Genomic DNA, 6,000 nt, shown 5'->3' on the forward strand with positions numbered 1-6,000 from the left:
GGCCAGAACACACACCCTCGCTGCGTTGTAAAGCTGCGTCTCTTTTCCTCTTGTTTCGAGTATCTGGACTTTTTTGTCGGTAACAGGGATGTTTGTGCGAGTGAGAGTTGCTTCTCGCGGAAGGTGATGAGTGAGGTATCCGTATCCCGGAGGCGTGGGAGTCCCTCGGCTCGGTCGGCCTTGCCGCTTACGCGTACTTTCACCCGTCCATGAGGCCCTGTCACCGACTCAGTCGAGAAGGCTCGAAGGATCGCTTCGGCAGAAGAGCTTCCGAACGTAAAGACTTGTTCGGTTCGTGGAATCACTTTATCCGAACGCGAGTTACTTATCGCAGAAGGTGATGAGTGAGGTATCCGTATCCCGGAGGCGTAGGAGTCCCTCGGCTTGGTCAGCCTTGGCTGCTTACGTGTACTCCGTCGTTTTCAGGATCCACTTTTCGAAGTAGTCAAAAAGCACGAAAGATATTCTGGTAAAAGAGATCTTTTTTCGAGGAAAAATTCGACGCAGAGGGGGTTCCCCCCCTTTTAGCCCCCGAGGGAGGGTCGAGCTTTGCCGAGGCGAGGCCGACCCTTCCTTGATGACTAAACTTTGCGTGGGTGCGAGGTATATGGACAACTTGAAAACATCTTAAGGGTAGAAGCGACGTAGTTGTTGGATGTTCCAAGCGTTGCCGTAGACCTCGCCTTGACTGTTGGCCAGCTTGTACGTTCCGGGCTTCAGAACTTTGGCGATGACGAATGGCCCCTCCCAGGGGGGGCGTGAGCTTGTGCCTCCCTCGGGCGTCTTGCCGCAGCCGAAGCACCAGGTCGCCCACCTGGAGGTCTCGGGGCCGGACCCCTCGGGCGTGGTAGCGTCGTAGGGACTGCTGGTACCGCGCCGAGTGTAGTAAGGCCTTGTCCCGAGCCTCTTCCAGCTGGTCCAGCGAGTCTTCTCGACTAACTTGGTTGCTTTGATCGTTGTAGGCCCTCGTCCTCGGGGAGCCGTATTCCAGGTCAGTGGGCAAGACGGCCTCGGCCCCATAGATAAGGAAGAACGGCGTGAAACCCGTGGCTCGGCTCGGCGTTGTCCTCAGGCTCCAGACCACCGAGGGGAGTTCCTTCATCCATCGCTTGCCGAACTTATTGAGGTCGTTGTAAATCCGAGGCTTGAGTCCTTGTAGAATCATGTCGTTGGCACGCTCTACTTGCCCATTCGACATGGGATGAGCCACGGCGGCCCAGTCCACCCGGATGTGGTGATCCTCGCAGAAGTCCAAGAATTTTCTACCGGTGAACTGGGTGCCGTTGTCGGTGATGATGGAGTTCGGGACCCCGAAGCAATGAATGATGTTGGTGAAGAACGCCACCGCTTGCTCGGACCTGATGCTGTTCAGAGGTCGGACCTCGATCCACTTGGAGAATTTGTCGATGGCGACCAGCAGGTGCGTGTAACCCCCGGGCGCCTTCTGCAAGGGACCGACGAGGTCCAGACCGCACACAGCAAAGGGCCAGGTGATGGGTATCGTCTGCAGAGCCTGAGCGGGCAGGTGGGTCTACTTCGCATAGAATTGGCACCCTTCGCAGGTGCGGACAATTCTAGTGGCGTCAGCCACCGCCGTTGGCCAGTAGAAGCCTTGCCGGAAAGCATTCCCGACTAGGGCTCGAGGCGCTGCGTGATGGCCGCAAGCCCCCGAGTGTATCTCTTGCAGGAGTTCCTGACCTTCGGTGATGGAGATGCATCGCTGGAGGATGCCTGAGGGGCTGTGGTGGTAGAGCTCCTTTTCATCGCCCAGCAAGACGAACGACTTGGCGCGTCGCGCTACCCGCCGAGCCTCGGCTTGGTCGAGGGGTAGCTCTCCTTGGCAGAGATATTGCAGGTACGGGGTCTGCCAATTTCGATCAGGCGTGGCCCCGCTCTGCTCCTCCTCGACGTGCAGTGCCTCGACCTCGGGGGCCGAGGGTACCTCGGGCTGAACCGAAGGCGCCTCGGGCCGAGCTGAGGGTGCCTCGGGCTGAGCCGAGGGTACCTCAGGCTGGACCGAGGGTGCCTCGGGCTTGGGCGTGTCGTCGATCTTGACGGAGGGTTGATGCAGATCCCGGGAGAAGACGTCCGGGGGAACCGTCGTTCGCTCCGAGGCTATTTTTGCCAGCTCGTCCGCAGTCTCGTTGTAGCGCCGAGCGATGTGGTTAAGCTCGAGCCCGTAGAACTTTTCTTCCAGGCGCCGAACCTCATCGCAGTAGGCCTCCATCTTCGGGTCGCGGCAGTGGGAGTTCTTCATGACTTGGTCGATGACGAGCTGCGAGTCACCGCAGGCGTCGAGGCGTCTGACCCCTAGCTCGATGGCGATCCGCAACCCGTTGACCAGAGCCTCGTACTCAGCCACATTGTTGGACGTCGGGAAATGGAGGCGTAGCACGTAGCATAGGTGTTTCCCAAGGGGCGAGATGAAGAGCAGGCCCGCGCCGGCTCCCGTCTTCATCAGCGACCCGTCAAAAAACATGGTCCAGAGCTCCGGTTGGATCGGAGCCGTCGGCAGCTGGGTGTCGACCCATTCGGCTACGAAGTCCGCCAATGCCTGGGACTTGATGGCCTTTCGAGGGGCGAACGAGATTGTCTCGCCCATGATTTCCACCGCCCACTTTGCAATCCTGCCCGAGGCCTCTCGGCACTGGATGATCTCCCCCAGGGGGAAGGATGATACCACAGTTACCGGATGAGACTCGAAGTAGTGTCGCAACTTCCGCCTCGTCAGGATCACTGCATACAGCAGCTTCTGGACTTGTGGGTAGCGAATCTTGGTCTCGGAGAGTACCTCGCTGACGAAGTAGACCGGCCTCTGAACGGGCAATGCATGCCCCTCTTCTTGCCTCTCGACCACAATCGCGGCGCTAACCACCTGAGTGGTCGCGGCGACGTAGACCAAGAGGGCTTCTCCATCAGCTCTTTCACCGAGGCGTGAGATGAAGCGGCTCAGGGCCGCGAGACATCCCATGACCCTCTGTACGCCTTTTAAGTCCTTGATGGGCCCCATGCTGGTGATAGCTGCGATCTTCTCCGGGTTGGCTTCGATGCCCCGCTCGGAGATGATGAACCCCAAGAGCATGCCCCGGGGCACCCCGAAGACACACTTCTCGGGATTGAGCTTGACGCCTTTCGCTTCTTTTAGCTTGTGGCTCTCCTCGCCTATCACTCTGCGCTTCCCCTTGTCGAATCGGCGCAGAGGCTGCTTGACGGGTCGGGCTCCGGCCCGAATATCCAGCGAGTGCTCGGCGACATCCCTCGGTATGCCAGGCATGTCCGAGGGACTCCACGCAAAGACGTCGGCGTTTGCGCGGAGAAAGTAGACGAGCACTGCTTCCTATTTGGGGTCGAGCCCGGAACCGATCCGGATCTGCTTGGAGGTGTCGCCACTGGGGTCGAGGGGGACGGCCTTAACCGTCTCCGTTGGCTCGAAGTTGCCGGCATGACGCTTCACGTCTAGCACCTCTTTAGAGAGGCTTTCCAGGTCGGCGATGAGGGCCTCGGACTCGGCGAGGGCCTCAGCGTACTCCATGCACTCCACGTCGCATTCGAACGTGTGTTTGTACGTGGGGCCGACGGTGATGACCCCGTTGGGGCCCGACATCTTGAGCTTCAGGTAGGTGTAGTTGGGGACGGCCATGAACTTCGCGTAGCATGGCCTCCCCAATACCGCGTGGTAGGTTCCTCGAAACCCGACCACCTCGAACGTCAAAGTCTCCCTTTGGAAGTTGGAGGGCGTTCCGAAGCAGACGGGAAGGTCGAGTCGTCCGAGGGGCTGGACGCGCTTCCCAGGAATGATCCCATAGAAGGGCGTAGCGCCTGCTCGGACGGAGGACAGATCGACGCGCAGGAGCCTGAGGGTCTCGGCGTAGATGATGTTGAGGCAGTTGCCCCCGTCCATCAGGACCTTGGTGAGCCTGACGTCGCCGACGATGGGGTCGACGACGAGCGGGTATTTCCCCGGGCTCGGCACGTGGTCGGGGTGGTCAGCTTGGTCGAAGGTGATGGGCTTGTCGGACCAGTCTAGGTAGACTGGCGCCGCCACCTTCACCGAGCGGACCTCCCGGCGCTCTTGCTTGCGATGCCGAGCCGAGGCATTCGCCACATTGTGAATCATCTAGGCCCCTTTGGTAATGTTTTAGTAATTAATGACAACTACTTGTGGACTAATGATTCTTGGAGAAATAAGAATGCAGGGTTGGAGCACATAGAACAGGAAATGTTGAAGAGTCATACGCATTGGTTGTGGATCAGATGAAAGAAAAGGTATAATATAGGTTTTACTTTTGCCGGTCTTGAGGAGTTTAGAGAAGATACCTGACCGGATTAGTAGGCTAGATAGCCGTACTATTAAGAGGGGTCAATGACTCAGATCTGTGTAAAACTTAGTGCCTCATAGAGCATCAAGTAGTTACATTTGCATGAGGACTAACAGCGCTTCACATTTCGCAAGTCAAAAGTTCTTTCAAAAGCATGTTTGAAATTGCGAAGTCTTGGACGCGCGGACTGTCCGGGCCTTAGGGGCGGACCGTCCGCGATCCACCAGAGGGGTCCGAAGTCTGACCATTTGTGTTGACACTGTGTTCTATTGCACTGCGGACCGTCCGGGCCTTAGGGCCGGACCGTCCGCAGTCCTGACCAGAGGAAGGTGGCTTCGGGCCAGTCCCTCAATTATAGGCGGACGGTCCGCCTGTGAGGGGCGGACGGTCCGCAAGTGTCAAACTCGTTTTTGGACAGGGACTGTGTGTTTTTATAGATTTGTACTACGGACGGTCCGGGGGACCAGTCCGGACAGTACTGTCTCAGGCCGCGGACCGTCCGGGATTTATAGCCGGACGGTCCGCGTGTGTTAACTTCTCTTGATCCGAGGCTCGGGTGTTTCAAGCTGTCAGGTCGCGGACGGTCCGGCCCTGGAGGGCGGACTGTCCGGACCCACCTTTTGTGTCAGCTCTGACAGGTTTCAAACGGTCAATATAGCCGTTACTTGTACGGCGGACCGTCCGGCCCTAGGGCGCGGACGGTCCGCGTGTGCGCAGAACTGCCCCCTTTTGCACATAACGGTTGGTTTTAGATGGGGGACTATAAATAGAAGGGTAGCTCGTGTGAGAGACCTCTCTTGGCTATTCCTTGCACACATTGAGCTCATTTGTGATCCTCCAACTCACTCTCTCACACTCTTTGCTTGAGATTGCATTCTAGTGAGAGATTGAGAGTTCCTAGTGCATTTGCATCATTTGGTGATTCTTGAGGCACTAGGTGGTACACCGAGCAAGCGTCGTTGGCTTGTTACTCTTGGAGGTTGCCGCCTCCTAGACGGCTCGGGTGATTGTCTCCGTCGAGCTCTCCAAGAAGATTGTGGAGAAGCCGCGGTGTGGATTGAGAGGGGTTCGCGCCTACCTCGCCGGAGCGGCAAAGGTGACATTAGTGGAATCGAGGTATTGAGTGATTTCTTGTCCACTTGGCTCAAAGATCAAATCGTGTCTTGATAGAGGAGCAAGTGAGAGCTTGAAGTCCACCTCAACGTGGATTAGGGGTGATCGACAAATCACCGATACCACGGGATAAATTTCGGTGTCTATTCCTTCTAGCATTACTTATTGCCTTGCAATTAATTAGTGTTTTGCTTATTGTTCTTCAAGTATTCAATCTCCGTAGTTGTCTTTCATACATTGTTTACTTATTGACACTAGATAATTTATTCCTCTTGTTGTATTGATTAAATTTATTTAGTATTGTTGTTTTTAGTCAAAACCGTCTATTCACCCCCCCTCTAGCCGGTGTCCTAGATCCTACAAGTGGTATCAGAGCCGAGGACTCCATTGTTTGTGGATCTAATCATCCCGGAGTGGGACAAAATGGCTAGTAACAACAATGTGCACATTGGGAAGCCACCGCACTTTGATGGAAATAATTATGATTATTGGAAAATAAGAATGTCAATGCATCTTAGAGCAATGGGTGGAAAAATTTGGCCAATTGTTAGGGATGGATTTGTTGTAT

Source organism: Zea mays, chromosome 2 (assembly GCF_902167145.1).
Source record: "Zea mays cultivar B73 chromosome 2, Zm-B73-REFERENCE-NAM-5.0, whole genome shotgun sequence".
In the NCBI taxonomy this organism is placed as follows: domain Eukaryota; kingdom Viridiplantae; phylum Streptophyta; class Magnoliopsida; order Poales; family Poaceae; genus Zea; species Zea mays.